Source organism: Neoarius graeffei, chromosome 18 (assembly GCF_027579695.1).
Source record: "Neoarius graeffei isolate fNeoGra1 chromosome 18, fNeoGra1.pri, whole genome shotgun sequence".
NCBI lineage: Eukaryota > Metazoa > Chordata > Actinopteri > Siluriformes > Ariidae > Neoarius > Neoarius graeffei.
The window spans coordinates 45067649-45084241 of record NC_083586.1 but is presented as its reverse complement, the minus strand read 5'-3'; the positions used below and the strand labels follow the sequence as shown (position 1 = coordinate 45084241).

At 42.8% G+C, this 16593-nt stretch overlaps 1 protein-coding gene across 7 annotated transcripts in view; it reads left to right on the top strand.

Moving 5' to 3' along the window:
• Positions 1-1090: 1090 nt before the first annotated feature.
• prr36a (proline rich 36a) overlaps positions 1091-16593 on the top strand; it is a 41342-nt gene continuing 25839 nt past the window's right edge. For 6 of the 7 annotated variants that reach the window (XR_009650554.1, XR_009650553.1, XM_060898887.1 and 3 more), the window contains exon 1: positions 1091-1370. The gene's annotated coding sequence lies outside the window, so the exon portion shown is untranslated. Of the gene's footprint in view, positions 1371-15248; positions 15291-16593 lie in introns of all 7 variants that reach the window. The other variant, XM_060898888.1, reaches the window with a different exon arrangement.

Genomic DNA, 16593 nt, shown 5'->3' with positions numbered 1-16593 from the left:
CGCCGGCCACGGGGCTCGAACCCGGACCTTCTTGCTGTGAGGCGACAGCGCTAACCACTACACCACCGTGCCGCCCATTTTGAAAATGTCTCATCTCATCTCATCTCATCTCATTATCTCTAGCCGCTTTATCCTGTTCTACAGGGTCGCAGGCAAGCTGGAGCCTATCCCAGCTGACTACGGGCGAAAGGCGGGGTACACCCTGGACAAGTCGCCAGGTCATCACAGGGCTGACACATAGACACAGACAACCATTCACACTCACATTCACACCTACGGTCAATTTAGAGTCACCAGTTAACCTAACCTGCATGTCTTTGGACTGTGGGGGAAAACGGAGCACCCGGAGGAAACCCACGCGGACACGGGGAGAACATGCAAACTCCACACAGAAAGGCCCTCGCCGGCCACGGGGCTCGAACCCGGACCTTCTTGCTGTGAGGCGACAGCGCTAACCACTACACCACTGTGCCGCCCATTTTGAAAATGTCTCATCTCATCTCATCTCATCATCTCTAGCCGCTTTATCCTGTTCTACAGGGTCGCAGGCAAGCCGGAGCCTATCCCAGCTGACTACGGGTGAAAGGCGGGGTACACCCTGGACAAGTCACCAGGTCATCACAGGGCTGACACATAGACACAGAGTCACCAGTTAACCTAACCTGCATGTCTTTGGACTGTGGAGGAAACCGGAACACAGAAAACTCCGCACAGAAAGGCCCTCGCCGGCCACGGGGCTCGAACCCGGACCTTCTTGATATATAAATATAGAGTCATCTTTAACTTTATGCCTTTTGGAGATCATTTCATCCTCAACTTGCTGAACTGTTCACACTAACAGCAATTTTGACCACAAACATTTTGCATATTGATCCAGAAGAGACTCCAAACGCATCACTAAGCTCTCCTCCGACAGATATTTTTGAAGCAGGTTACTACCATTATGCAAACATCTACCACGTTCAGGATTTAGGAGCGCGTGCGCATCCTGGACGGGGGAAAGTAGGCGTGGCTGTCCGGCGCGGCTCATTTGCATAAGCAAACGCGAGGCAGGGAGGGGCGCTGCTTTATAAATAGGGACAGCGGGGCGGTTTGTGTGTGTCTAGGCTCGAAAATATTACTGCGCAGGCCATGTTTAGTGTTTAAATCCTTTGTTTCCTCTAGTGTAAACACACACACTATAGCTATCCTCTGAGCTGACGGTAGCAACACACACACGCATGCGCGCTACACAAGGTAACAGGCGTTTAGAAGTCTCGCGCGCGCTCCTTTGACGTGTGAGGAGGAGAAAGCGGCCTGCGGTGAGTCCGCACCTCCCCTTCATTCTGTAAACGCGCTGAGGGTCTCCGCACAGCCGAGCTCGTCTGGAGGTAGGAACATGATGCGTTTGGTTTGGTTTTTATTCCTCGCGAATCTTGCTTAGAGAATGGAGCTGCTTAGGCTTCCTCCAGTCTACCTTTCTTCTTATTATTATTGTGTGTATTGATTGATTGATTGATTTTTTTTTAATTGATCTTAGTGCACGTCGTGCATTCGTTTTCTGTCGGTCTGCTTGAGTTTGTATAAATAAACCTCCATAAAGGTTATTCGCAGCTGTTCTAGTCCTGTCGCGCGCGCTCGAAATCGTGGTCGTCCTGGAAACGAAACATTTTGTGGCCAGACGCCTTTCAGACCCCTCAGCCGCTCATCTTCAAATAACAGGGCTTTAAATGCAACTATTGTCTGATTCAGGCGCCTTGAGTCACTGTTCATGGTAGAACGTGTTTGTTTTTATGTTAAATAAATGCAGAGTGTGTGTGTGTAAAAATAATTCGAGCTTGTCTGAGGTTGTAGACCTGGACAATGAGCCTGTGAGTATACTGGTATGGGTGTGTTTGGATCAGGTGTCTTTTATTTATTTCATTTAAATCGCCTTTGTCAGTAGATCAAGCTGAAGTTTGTGTGTGTGTGGGGGGGTTCTTAAAGTGCCATTCCACCATTGGATGTATTCTCATCTCATATCATCTCTAGCCGCTTTATCCTTCTACAGGGTCGCAGGCAAGCTGGAGCCTATCCCAGCTGACTACGGGCGAAAGGCGGGGTACACCCTGGACAAGTCGCCAGGTCATCACAGCACTGACGCACAAGGCCCTTTTCCACTACCCTTTTTCAGCTCACTTCAGCCCGACACGGCTTGCGTTTCGACTACCAAAAACCAGCACGACTCAGCTCGCTTCAGCCCTGCTTAGCCCCTAAAACTCGCACCGTTTTGGAGTGGGGCTGAAGCGAGCCAAACCGAGCTGAGTGAGGCTGGGGGCGTGAGCAGACACTCCCCTGTGCACTGATTGGTGAGGAGGAGTGTCCTCACATGCCCACACACGCCCCGCGAGCGCGCTGGGATCTGTAAACACTGCAAACCCGGAAGGAGAAGAATTACGAATTACGAGAATTTCTGAAGCCTTATGCGCCTCGCCTCATCTATACGCTCTTGCCAGTATCTGTCCGCGTTGTCAGTGACAACAAGCCACAGCACCAAGACCAGCAACACTAACGACTCCATGTCCTCCATGTTTATTGTTTACTATTCGGGTTGTGAGACTACCGCTTAAAAGCTCACTGATGTCACTGTTTGCGCTGTTTAACGACATCACCTGACGTCCACCCACTTTCGCTAACTCCACCCAATGTGTCCACCCACTTCCAGTCAGCACGGTTCAGCGCGGTTGTAGTCGAAATGCAACTCCAACAGCCCCGCTCAGCCCGACTCAGCACGGCACGGCTCAGCCCGCCTCAGCCGCGTTTGTAGTGGAAAAGCGGCAATAGACCGAGACAACCATTCACACTCTCATTCACACCTACGGTCAATTTAGAGACACCAGTTAACCTAACCTGCATGTCTTTGGACTGTGGGGGAAACTGGAGCACCCGGAGGAAACCCACGCGGACACGGGGAGAACATGCAAACTCCGCACAGAAAGGCCCTCGCCGGCCACGGGGCTCGAACCCAGAACCTTCTTGCTGTGAGGCGACAGCGCTAACCACTACACCACCATGCCACCCTGGATGTATTCTTTGGCATAAAATACAATATATTTTGACAACATATATAAATGGTATCACTAGATAGAGAAATCTTTTAGCTTCAAAATGATATATCAAACATCATTTTTTGACAACGACTAGTATATTAATTTTGCGACCCAAGTCACCTACCCTTTTAATTTCCGCGCATGATGTCATTGGCAGGTTCCCCTTCTTGTGTACCGTGTGACGTGGCACATATTCTCAGCAATGGCGGATAGAACGCGATAAAAATAATACCAATAAATCTAGCTAATACACCGGCAGTCAATGAAAAAGTCCAGGTCAATAATTCAACATATTATGCAATACGGAGTTGGGGAAATGTTTGTTTTGAGATGTTTCTATTGAATAGCGTGCACAGAAGTCATTAATGAGTTCTCCTCAATCCAAACATTTTTCAATAGTCTTCAGGGAGTGGTCTTTAGGAATCAGCTCAAAGTGCTGTTTTGGAGAAAAACAAAAATTTGTACACGGTTGAAAGGATGGGTTGGATAGCCTTTATTAAGGCCATGAAAAAGCCGACTTTTGTATTCCTTACGTCCAAGATGCCACGGTTAAATCCAGATGACAGATGGCGGGCCCTCGGCATGGTGCAAGCCGGCCTAAGTTTTTCAGAAGTTGGGCGTCGATTGAATGTCCAAACCCTGCCATGGCCTGCGTATTCACCTGATCTCAATCCCATTGAGCATTTATGGGATCACCTTGGTGTTCAGATCCAGAACCGTGTTCCTCGTCCCATGAACAGAGGTCAACTGATCCAGGCTCTTCAAGAGTAGTGGCAGGCCATTCCACAAGACAGGATTCGCCGTTTGATACGCAGTATGCGTTGCAGACTGACGGCTTGTATTGCTGTTGGTGGGGACAATACTCGGTACTGAAGCTGCAACTTTCCAATTACAGGGTATCCATTTTGTTCGGACTGTACATTATCAAAGCTCACAACAATTGTGATTTTTTTGTTTATTCATCTCGAGTTAAATGTCAGTATATTGATCTGTAAGCTTCTAGTACATGATTTCATAGCTTATGAATACAATTATTTTCATAAATGTCACCTGGACATTGTCAGTGTACCAATAAATCTAGCTAACTGAAAGATTAACTCAAAATTTTTTGCAATTTTTTTGGCCCCCATATACGAGGAGAAATGACTCTCTCACTTTGGGGGTTTCCTGGTCTAAAAATAGACCGACATGTGGTACACAAGAAGGGGAACCTGCCGATGACATCACGTTTCACTACCGTGTGGAAATTAAAAGGGTAGGTGACTTTGGTCGCAAAATTAATATACTTGTCGTTGTCAAAAAATTGTTTATCATTTTGAAGCTAAAAGATTTCTCTGTCTAGTCATGTTGTCATAAAATATATTGTATTTTATGCCAAAGAATACATCCAATGGTGGAATGGCACTTTAAAGGATCCGGATCCAATGCAGGGGTGTCACTAGGAATTAAGCTTTACTGGGGCCCCCGCCCACAATGCACCTTAACGTTTGTGTTTTCCATGAAAAGTCACACTTTTATTTACCACCATAAGTTGTAAAATGAATAGAAAATATAGTCAAGACATTTTTCTGGCCATTTTGAGCATTTAATCGACCCCACAAATGTGATGCTCCAGAAACTCAATCTGCTCAAAGGAAGGTCAGTTTTATAGCTTCTCTAAAGAGCTCAACTGTTTTCAGCTGTGCTAACATGATTGTACAAGGGTTTTCTAATCATCCATTAGCCTTCTGAGGCAATGAGCAAACACATTGTACCATTAGAACACTGGAGTGAGAGTTGCTGGAAATGGGCCTCTATACTCCTATGGAGATATTGCACCAAAAACCAGACATTTGCAGCTAGAATAGTCATTTACCACATTAGCAATGTATAGAGTGGATTTCTGATTAGTTTAAAGTGATCTTCATTGAAAAGAACAGTGCTTTTCTTTCAAAAATAAGGACATTTCAAAGTGACCCCAAACTTTTGAACAGTAGTGTACATCTACTGGTAAAGTTAAAAAGGGAGAGTCTGTTCAAGAATGCATTGAGGTTTATTTAAACATACTCTATTGTCCAGTAAACCTGCCAAACATTTCATGGAACAGCTGAATAACCTAAGGGTTGTCTTACAATCAGGGTACAAAGTTTGTGTCACAGGGGTCCAAAATTCAAACTGGTTCTTGTACCAGTTTTTAAGTGAAGGACAAGTTAAAGAACAGATTTCAGGTAATTTTTTGACGTGTGTATGGTAGTTTTGTGTAATCTGCTATAAGATGGGAGAAACAAATGAAGTGATTTTCGGAGAGGACTTTTTTTTTTGACAATTCAGAATCCACTACTTCCATAGTGCTTTTAAATATAAGGCTGTAAGCTTTGTGTTAGTTGTCTCTCATATTTATGTCCCAATAGCTTGACCACATTTTAGGATGAAAATAATCATTTTAGATATGTTATTTTATATTGAAAAACTAGCTGTCTCGGAGAGGGCATTTTTTTTTTACACAATTGCATACTAATTTGATCAAAATAGTCTGAAAACTTACTGGCATTCAACATTAAAACTTAACTATGTTTCCGATGATACTGAACCAAATATGTGTTTAATGGTATAAAGAATGATTTAAGTGCATCCCTTTTGGAGCTACCTGTGGTCAAAAAAGCACTTTTTCTAAATGACACGAGTAATTTTGCTAAATATGACACACATTGCCATACATTCACCAAAAATAACGTTATCACAATTTTTTTTTGCATGGTAAATAGAGCTATCACAGGGCTACAATAAACAACCAAGTTTATTTAGTCAAGCCTTTTGATATTGAAGATAATAAGTGTTAAATGTGATTTTTCACTTGTGTACCCTGATTGTAAAACAACCCCTAACTAATTTTATGTATTTGATTCAAGTTTTCTATTATGCAACCTCAACTCTCACGATTCACGAACTTGGCTGGTTAGTTATGACTGACTAGCACATAGCCTACAACCTTAATGTTGCCTCTCTCACCCTCCTCCTCATCGGTCACGGTTTCCCTGCCCCTGTGTCTGCTTCATGAGAAGAATTGTCTGATATCCATCTGGAAAAGTAATTTAATATCGTTTTAATTCAATGTAGTTTAATGGGTTTGTTAGAATATAGTTTGCTTAGTTTTGTTGCAAAAACTTCACGCTACCTTAACTCATCCAGAGCCCGTTCTCTGACTCATCCAAAGAGTAGACTCATCTCTCCAGTAGGCTAAATGCCGCACGTACGCTATGTTTACAGTGAGAATCTCCCAGACCAATCAGAAAATTAGTTGGAAAGAAGAGGCGATAGAAGTTTGAAACGTACTCTGTCCTACAACTTGAGGTAGATTAAATGATCTGCCAAAGAAACTAGTTTGTTACGAAAATCTTTCAACATTTTCTTACTGGGGCACAGATGATTTTTTTACTGGGGCACGTGCCCCAGTAAAAAAGGCCTAGTGACGCCCCTGATCCAATGTTCTCTGATCCCTTATCATTTACTGGGCATGTTTACTAACTGGCACATCAGATCGATAGTGTAATACATGCTTTGATTGGATGTTTACAGATCAAGTCAGTCAAAGGCTGGTGGTTAGACAAGGAGCTGTTTGCCTCCATGACGTCCCTGATTTTAGGAACACCAGACTTTCCTTCAGGTCTGCAGATAAAATATAAGATCTTATTCCCTGTAGGAAGTTGTAGACATGGACAATGAACCTATGAGTATATTGGTATGGGTGTGTTTGGATCGGGTGTCTTTTTTTTTATTTTTTTTATTTTTTTAATTTATTTGTCTCATTATCTCTAGCCGCTTTATCCTGTTCTACAGGGTCGCAGGCAAGCTGGAGCCTATCCCAGCTGACTACGGGCGAAAGGCGGGGTACACCCTGGACAAGTCGCCAGGTATTCACAGGGCTGACACAGACAACCATTCACACTCACATTCACACCTACGGTCAATTTAGAGTCACCAGTTAACCTAACCTGCATGTCTTTGGACTGTGGGGGAAACCGGAGCACCCGGAGGAAACCCACGCGGACACGGGGAGAACATGCAAACTCCACACAGAAAGGCCCTCGCCGGCCACGGGGCTCGAGCCCGGACCTTCTTGCTGTGAGGCGACAGTGCTAACCACTACACCACCGTGCTGCCCGTCTTTATTTATTTCATTTAAATCGCCTTTGTCAGTAGATCAAGCTGAAGTTTGTGGGGGTTTTTTTCTTAAAGGATGTCAATCTGGTCAAAGAACACAAATTGGATCTGGATCCAATGTCATCTGATCCCTTATTTACTGGGCATGTTTACTAACTGGCACATCAAATCAATAGTGTAATACACGCTTTGATTGGATGTTTACAGATCAAGTCAGTCAAAGCCTGGTGGTTAGACAAGGAGCTGTTTGCCTCCATGACGTCCCTGATTTTAGGAACACCAGACTTTCCTTCAGGTCTGCAGATAAAACATATCTTATTCCCTGTCGGAGGTTGTAGACATGGACAATGAACCTATGAGTATATTGGTATGGTGAGGGTATGGGTGTGTTTGGATCGGGTGTCTTCGTTTCATTTAAATCGCCTTTGTCAGTAGATCAAGCTGAGGTTTGTGGGGTTTTTTCTTCTTAAAGGACCTCAATCTGGTCAAAGAACACAAATTGAATCCGTATCCAGTGTTATCTGATCCCTTATCATTCACTGGGCATGTTTACTAACTGGCACATCAAATCGATAGTGTAATACATGCTTTGATTGACTTGATCTGTAAACATCCAATCAAAGCCTGGTGGTTAGACAAGGAGCTGTTTGCCTCCATGACTTCCCTGATTTTAGGAACACTAGACTTTCCTTCAGGTCTGCAGGTAAAATATAAAATCGCTAATTCACATGGTGTCTGTAGAGGCTTAAGTTCATGAACCTTGTTTGCATTCAAAGGAGTTGAATTGTTTATAAACCCATCTGTTGCCCAAGAGCAGCTGCAGTGCTCCTGGTCCAGTTTACACTTCCTGAACTGATTTGCAAGACATATTAACAAATGGTCCATTTAGAAGTGGCAACTGCTCTAAGCTGCTTGTGTGAACGTGCTGTTGTATGTCCATTATCGTAGTTTAGGATATCATGCACCCACCCAGTTTGGTCCAGGTTCGCCATGGATTGATTTCCATGATGTTAGCTAGACCATTTAAAGGAACGCTCCACTGATTGTCATCTTGATCCTTATCCACCATGCGCTTGCCAAAGACAAGTGTTTCAACATGAGAAGAGACCCGGAAACCTGTTGACATGCATTTGGCTTATAATGTACGTCTAATGGGAGTTGTCGATCCAACCTTCTGATATAGTCCCATTTAGTGAAGAAAATATTACATGATATCTGAAGACACTTGTACTACATGGTGCATCACAATATACAAACCAGTAGTTGCTTTTTTTTTTTTTTTTTTGTAAATGATGTCGTATTGCCCCAGCCCTAGTCCCATCCATGAAAGGATTCATTTCACAGATTTAGAACTTGTTTACATGACATCCATGAAGCATTCCTCAAATATTTTGAATGTGTAAAGGTCCAGACTTCCGTTATATAGGTGTTTCTAGTCAGCAGTTTTTCACCTTTTTCTCAGTACGGTGAAACATGTTGAAATTTAAGATGACCGTATCCAGTAGGGTTGAACACCTTTCCTTTCTGAAACACCCATTCTAGCCAGAAATTTCTAGAGGTCGTTGATAACTAGACCAAACCATTCTAGTAGTTGAAGGCAGTACTGTTATTTATAGCTTCAGATGCTCCACCCATGTCATACTGAGCATCTGATACCTTTTGCACACCTTTTCTGGTGCAACCTTCCAAGTGATAAAGGCTGTAATCAGATTGGTTCTTTGCACTTGTGTGTGTGTGTGTGTGTGTGTGTGTGTGTGTGTGTGTGTGTGTGTTGATTTCCAATGGCTGCAACACTGAGCAAGATGTTATCAGCAAGTAAGTGGAAATCTGATGTGTTTGTCGATGGACTATGGTCCTGGAGAATCGCAAGATATAGAGGCTGTCCACACGGCAACGGATTCAGGTGAATCTGATAAAAATTGTTTATCGTTTCGGTCTGGTGCCCCAAAACGAGAACGGGTTCCAGAGTGGAAAAATCTGGCAACGGCGCCATTGCGAAGTCGTCTGGATAAGTAGAACAGATTTGTTTACGATGACGTCACAACCACATGACTAGAACAAGCAGCACTCTTGCTGTTTTGTATGAACCACTGCATTGCATTCACTTTTGTATACAGCTTTTCTTTTAAATAAGTAACTGAACCATTTCTTGAATTTTTTTATTTTTTTTTATTGGATAAGACTGCTTTTCAAAATGTTCACACACAATATAAAAAGTTGTATAAAAATGCTTTTCAAAATGTTTACACACAATAAGAAAATTAAGTTATATAAAACTATGCACACTAATAAAACTAATTTGTACACACAGAAGGCACGATTTCCTCGCGTAGTCGCAGCCATCTTGTTGTTGTGTGCTTGTTCCTGTGAGTGCTTCACACCGGGTAGAAGAAGGGGTTTATGCGCATGCGTCCTACTTCTATTGTTCTGGTGTCTCTGATGGGGCCGTCTTACAGCGCATGTAGAGGTGTGGCATGTGTATTGCATCGTTTTCAGCAAGCGTTGCGTTGCCATATGTACCTGGGCAATTCCATGTAAATGTCAACCTCACCATGCAAAAATAAAGCAACATGTAATACATCAAAACCACTCCCAGAGATATCACCTAGGCCTGTATTTTACAGATGTGAATAAGTTGAACCAATTTGTCACAAGAATTGTTCCCTTCGCCTTCACTACTTTAGCTAATGACACGAATAACTTTGATCATGTACAATTCTATGTTATTGCCACAAGCCACAGAAATGTATGCTAAAATCCACAAAACAGCAAAACAATAGCCATCCTAAATATTATTTAAGAACTTTGATAGTTTTAGCTGATATTTAGAGAGGTGGTTAAATTGCTGATTTTCTAAACATATGCCATGTCTATTTCAGACGCGTCACATCCATAATAGAATTTCGTCACATCCATAACGCTGACTTTTCCTTCCGAAACTCTGCATCAAATACAAAATATTTTAAACAAAGATTTTTTAATATTCACCTTGGACCCCTCTATCAAATGGATATCTCCATTTCAACATTAGGTTTACGATTTCACAGAGTTTGATAAAAATGTACAGTCACCCAAGAAAAGTGATACTTTTTCTGTCACATCCATAACGCATCTTTTATTGGCGTTTTCTGGCATGCCCTAGATGTACTATGGGAATTGTTCTTGTTCTATCACTTCTCCAGTATGGTACAGCCTTAAAATATGCAACACCTGTTTAAATACTGGGAGACAATAAAACATGCACTGGGTCATTTGTTGCCATTTTGAGTTCGTGTCGTGTCCATAACGCTGGAATTGCTCACCTGATATTTTACTGATCCGTTGCCCATGTGGACACGATATTTTTTTTTAATAAAATCTCGTTGCCGTTGTCGTGTGGATGTAGCCTTAGTGTTTCCTTTGTGCTGATGCACCCACTTCAATTCTGGAAGGGCTGTTAATTAGTTGAATCGAGTGTATTCGAGCAGGGAAAAGATGTGAAGAACAGGGGGATGGGAACCTCTGGGCTGCAGGAACAGGTCTGCATTTTATCTGCCATGTTGATCAAATTGCCCCTTTCTGTGAAAGTAGATGGTGCTTGAACACGCTTATTTACATCCATGACACCCCAGAGTTTAGCAAAGCCAGACCTCTGGCCTTTGGTGGCTTCCTGTCTGTCTTGTGATTTTTATATTGCGTGCTCTCTCTCGTTATGCTCGACACTTTGTGTACTAGTTCAGCTGTCTCAGGTTATTTTGGACACCTGTTTCAGTAAGGGCCTATGGCTTAGCTCCAAGAATTGTTTCCAACATTTGTCATTAGGCAGGCTATAAGTAAACAGTGCTGTTTCCGGGTCAGATTTACTTTGGAGGGCGAGTCTCCTGAGTAGGGTAGATTCAGACTACATCAACACTAATGCGTTTTAAAACTAAAACGTATCACTTTGTTACCTTTACGTCTAGCGTCCATGCTACTCCAGAGTTTACGCTCCAAAAAAAAAAAAAAAGACTTTTGGAAATGCTGCTGGCTTCTTTTTTTGTTTGAAAATTCCAGGGTAGTGTTTTGGTAGACAGGTGAAAATGGAGACGTTTGGAAACAGTGATGCAGACACCACCGTTCACTTCCTGATTGGGTCTTATTACTTATGTACCCTTCCCGGATTTGTCACGCTCCTATACCAGGACCCTTTTCCAGAAGAAAACAAAAGGGATTGACTGTTAGTACCCACACATGCGTGTCCATGGTATGTCCATGGTCATTTGATGTGTTTTCAGGTGCGTTAGTATGGAGGCTGATTTTCTGATGCAAAGCCAAAACGCTCATCTGGATGGAAGTCATTGGTTTTAAGAGTAATGTATTAGTATGGATGTAGCCTCTGATGCCTGCACCTCTTTGTACATCCAGTCCTTTGGCTTTGATGTTATATTGCATGCAGTGAGCTAATGATTTCATCATCTGTGGCGTAGCTTTGTTTGCAGTAGCCGTCCTTTTATATTGATCTTGGAGCAAGCTGCCCAACCCAGGTTGTCACTATATTGGTTTTGAAGCATGTGTCCAGTAAAAAGGGGATAGTGCATCAATGGTTAAATGTGTGCACTAGTACTTTTGTTATTGTGTAGTTTGTATAGGTATTCTCTTTGAAGACTAGAGCTTTGGGAGCTAAACATTTGCTAAGAAGCTGAGTGCACGTCTTTCAATACCAGCGACTTTGCAAATGGATCAAGAGTTTAATGTTGGCATTGGAGTGTTTCCAGTTCAGTAATGAATATTATTCTGTGGCCATTGCAATGCTTTTGAAGTGAGTTCATTAGTGGTCACAAGTGGCTTAGCAACTGACTGACTGACTTGCATTCTGCTCCCGATATACTGGCTGGCGCAAAAGCAGCCAGCCTCATGCTAATCCATTTAAGCATAACGTCTATCCGTTACTAAACTCGACTGTCTGCTGAATCCACGCTGCATCATGCCAAGTGACTCATCCTGTCACGCCACCATTCACCATCTGCACCACTCGGTGTTGAACTCTCTCCCCCAGTGTAAATGGTCTCCATGTAAGAATGTAGTCTGGCTTTCTTCCAGTGTGTGGAAAAAGGGGTACGCCTGCCACCTGACATTGTCTCTCTGTTGTGGTGGCTTACCAAATGCTTCGGTCCTGCTCCTTCCCAACCCCCCCTGCTAGTTTGGCACTTTCTTGTTTAACCCTAACGGTACACGCGCGCGCACACTCGTACAAACCCAATATTCGAGCTCTGCAGCATCATTTTACCACATTTGAATGCCAGGCACTCATGCGTGGCCAATACTAATCCAGCTGGATGAGACTGATACCGGCTGTTATGTCAGGACTTTCCTGTTTATCTGCGCCATCATGACCTATTAACCCTCTCAGCCTACTCTCTCAAGCCTCTTGGTTTTCTCATGATGTAGTTAATGGACAACTGCATCAGAAGTAAATAAACACCCACTGAAAAGAAGACATTTCTGTGGTTTTGGCTTGGTAATGGGGGTGGGTGTATCCTTGACTTGCAAGTGTTGTCAAAGCAAAATAGAAACCTGGACGTTGGCCATGTTGGTGGATATACAAATGTGGGGTCAAGATACAGTCCATACAAAACATGGTCACACGTGCAACTGTTTGCTCTTTTTTTCCACTGCTTTAAGTGTTCTTTTAGCTATGCCATATGTGTTTGTATATGGTTGTGGTCACAACAGTACTTGTGACCATGGCATGGGTCTTTTTTTTTTTTTTTTTAATAAAGAATTCTGCCCATGATTTGGAAAGAGGGCGAGGAAACTCTGAAGCTTGGTACAGAGAGGAGATGAGCACGGCTGAACAACATCGGCAGGGCTGATCTAACAGAGGCTAAAACCAAAACAGCTCGTGTTTGCAGTAAATCCTTTTCTCATGTGAGATTCAAAGGCTTTCTCCATAATATCATGGAAGAATTTTATTTCGTGTTGCTAGAATTTTGCTATAAAATGAGCAGGGGGTGGGGGGTTTGTGGTTCACTTGGTCGTTGTTAATTTTAACACATGTATTACCATTTCGCTTCTACTGTAGGAGCGCCAGCAAAATTGTATGATAGAAACAATCCAGACTGGGCACCCACTCAGAAAATGGGCTGTTTTGTCCAAGGTCAGACTTAATTCTTTGGCAGTCAAACCAGATAGAATGCAATATCTGGGTACTCAAATCATTGTAATGAGTGAATTCAGCATTGTTTAGACACGCTTTCAGCGGCTGCCGTCCTTGTTGCTTTGTATATCCACCATCGTGGCCGATGCTCGTGACGTTGCAAGTCCTCTATTGAGGGTACAGTAACTTGCTATAGGCCACAAAGGTATGAGGAAATTAAGTAAGTAAGTATGCCCTTTATTATCCCACAATGGGGAAATTCATGTGTCGCAGCAGTACATCACACAATCAACATGTATCCAAGGATAGACAACATGCGTACAAACACAGGACCAAAGTTAAAACTAAAAGGATATATACAAGATAAATACAAGAGGGGGGGGGATGTTATGAAAGTAAGTGTTATTACTAATCGACTAAATAAATAAGTACATAAATAAAAAGTTAAAAATACACAGACAGTGCAGTCATATAGCAGCATAAGAGGGGATAAAAAATCCTAACAGCACAAGATCGTCATCTTCATCACAGCATCAAATTGCTGGTGGGGTTACAAGCTGTGCGAGTTGGCCACTGGAAACAGTTTACTGATGGAAGACTGCAGCAGCTGGAAGAACAAGTGTTTCGAAATCCATAATGATGGATAGGACACTGTGACGGGTGACCTTTTTGACTGTTCAGAGGTATCAAGATATCTACCAAGTCGTGGTTCTGCCGTTCATTAGTACATGTGCAATCCTTAATCATTCTCGCTGAACCCTTTCCACGGACATTCTACACCTTTGTATCCCATTACCATCAAACTAGGAAGAAAACCAACACCAGCTGTCAATTACAAACAGCAATACAGTCGATGTTGTGTGGCCTTTCAGTGACTCCAAAGAGCCTCAAATCACCGTGCAGTGGCCTCATCCTACTTGGCATGCTGATGCACTTGAGGGCCCCATTAAGAAGTCTTAGAAACGGGCAAACCGCCAGCACTCTCGTTGGTAGTCGGGGCGTTGAAGTAGTATGGTGAGGGAGAGGAGGATGAGCAGTGTGAAGGCTATGAAGGAGAAATAATGTTTCAGCAGGAGTTTGCAGCTGTGTGTGCACCAATGGGCATGGTGAGAGTCCAGCCTTTTATGGTAGATGGTGTGAGCTGTGTATTCTCTAGCTTTTGACCCTTTCGTTGCCTGTATCCATCCTCTGTTAGAAGTTTAGCTCATCTGGCTGACAGGCAATGAGCTTATGCGATCATGTGTTGTCAGTCATCTATACTTCATAAAAATCGTGCCTTCTCTCTCATATCAATTCTTCACTGACTAAGGCCCTGTCCACACGGCAACGGATTCAGGTGAATCTGATAAAATTGTTTATCGTTTCGGCCTGGCGTCCACATGGCACCGGCGTTTTGGGTGCCCCAAAACGAAATCTTTTGAGAACGGGTTCCAGAGTGGAAAGATCTGGCAACGGCGCCGTTGCGAAGTCGTCTGGATGAGTAGAACGGATTTTACAATGATGTCACAACCACATGTGCTTCACGCCGGGTAGAAGTGTAACGAACTCGATGCGAGTTGTCAACAAATCCTATAACTTGGTTCATGAAACGCGCTTACAAAATATTTTCACTGTGAATATTTATTGTGTAATGGTGCAAAGTGAGAGAGAGAGTTAGGGCAGAGTCAATCCCGCCAGCAAAAATAGGGAAAAAAAAGGAACGATCTCACCTCTTCAGATGTTGGTTTAAGTCCTACAATACATTCCTCAAAAAGGGCGTAGAACAACAAATTAATCCATCAACGTGTAGCATTCAATTTATTCCGGACCATTAAAGACGCCGCCTTCCGCGTAGAATCATGCGTCATCCTCGCCGCCATATTGGATAGGTCAAAGCGGAGAATAAAGATGCCTCATTCATGTGCTGCATTTAACTGTACCAACAGGTTTGCCGTTCAAACGAGATCACATGGGATTACCTTTCACAGGTGAGACTGGAAAAATACTTTTCATTGTATTTGGTCATTATAATGTAATTTTACGAACAGATTTTTCTGACTGTGGCTAATATGAAGTCTGGTGCATAATAGTTTATGCGCATGCGTCCTTACTACTTCTATTATTCTGGTGTCTCCGATGGGACCGTCTTACAGCACACCTAGAGGTGTGGCATGTGTATTGCATCGTTTTCAGCAAGCGTTGCGTTGCCATATGTACCTGATGTTTTACTGATCCGTTGCCCATGTGGACGCGATATATATATATATATATATATATATATATATATATATATATATATATATATATATATATATATATATATATATATATATATATATATATTTTTTTTTAAATCTCGTTGCCGTTGTCGTGTGGATGTAGCCTTATTCTTTGGCAGGAAGGTGGGTCTGCCTGGGGTGCATATACAGTAGCTTCTACCCAAATTTGCATAATTGCAATTAATAATGATATGGAGTAATTAAGCCCTAACGAGCAGTTTCCACACAAATCGTTTCTTCTCCCTCAATTCTTCAGAGTTTGATTTTTCTGGCATGGAAGTAGGGGTACCCATATTTGCTTAATTACAATTATTAATGAAGTTATGGACTAAGCCTTAATGAGCAGTTCAACAAAAATCGCTTCTCGGTCAATTCCTCACTGTTTTGGATTCTTTCTGGCAAATGGGTCGGTATTCCTAGGGTGTATTTAGCTTGCTTTTATATATTTTAGCGTGTGTATGTAGCTTGCAACACTTGTTGTGTAAGGTGACCCACTTCAGATCGTTGCTTCTGGACTAGACGGGACCAGAGTGAGCTACGCCGTCACTGACGGTCTCATTTTCTATATGCTCCCTTTTTAGTTATGCTGCTGGAAAGCTTTTGAAACTCCAGTTTTTCAAGCTGCAGCTGTTTTTCTCCAGGCATTTACTGGTCGATGTTTAAATGCCTCTCTTTTCTTCGCTGAAAATGAAAGCTGGATTTGGTCATCGTGCTGGCTCTCATGTCAAGAATGCAGGATGTGGCCAGCTTGCAGCTGCACAGGAACACAGTACACACACTCGCTCTCTAGCTTCGTTTGGCAGAGCTGTTGTATAGTAGTTTTGTGAGCATTTCTAACATGTAAAACGTGCAAAGTATCTCATGGCTACTGACCACTCAAACATGCATGTGGTTATCAAGCTACCGTAAACCCACTCACGCCCTCTAGTAGTCCTGCAGTTCAAGCTTGTCCTCTGCTTAGAGCCTTACTGGATACTTTATGGCTTCAATAAAAGTGCGTCGTTGCATGCAT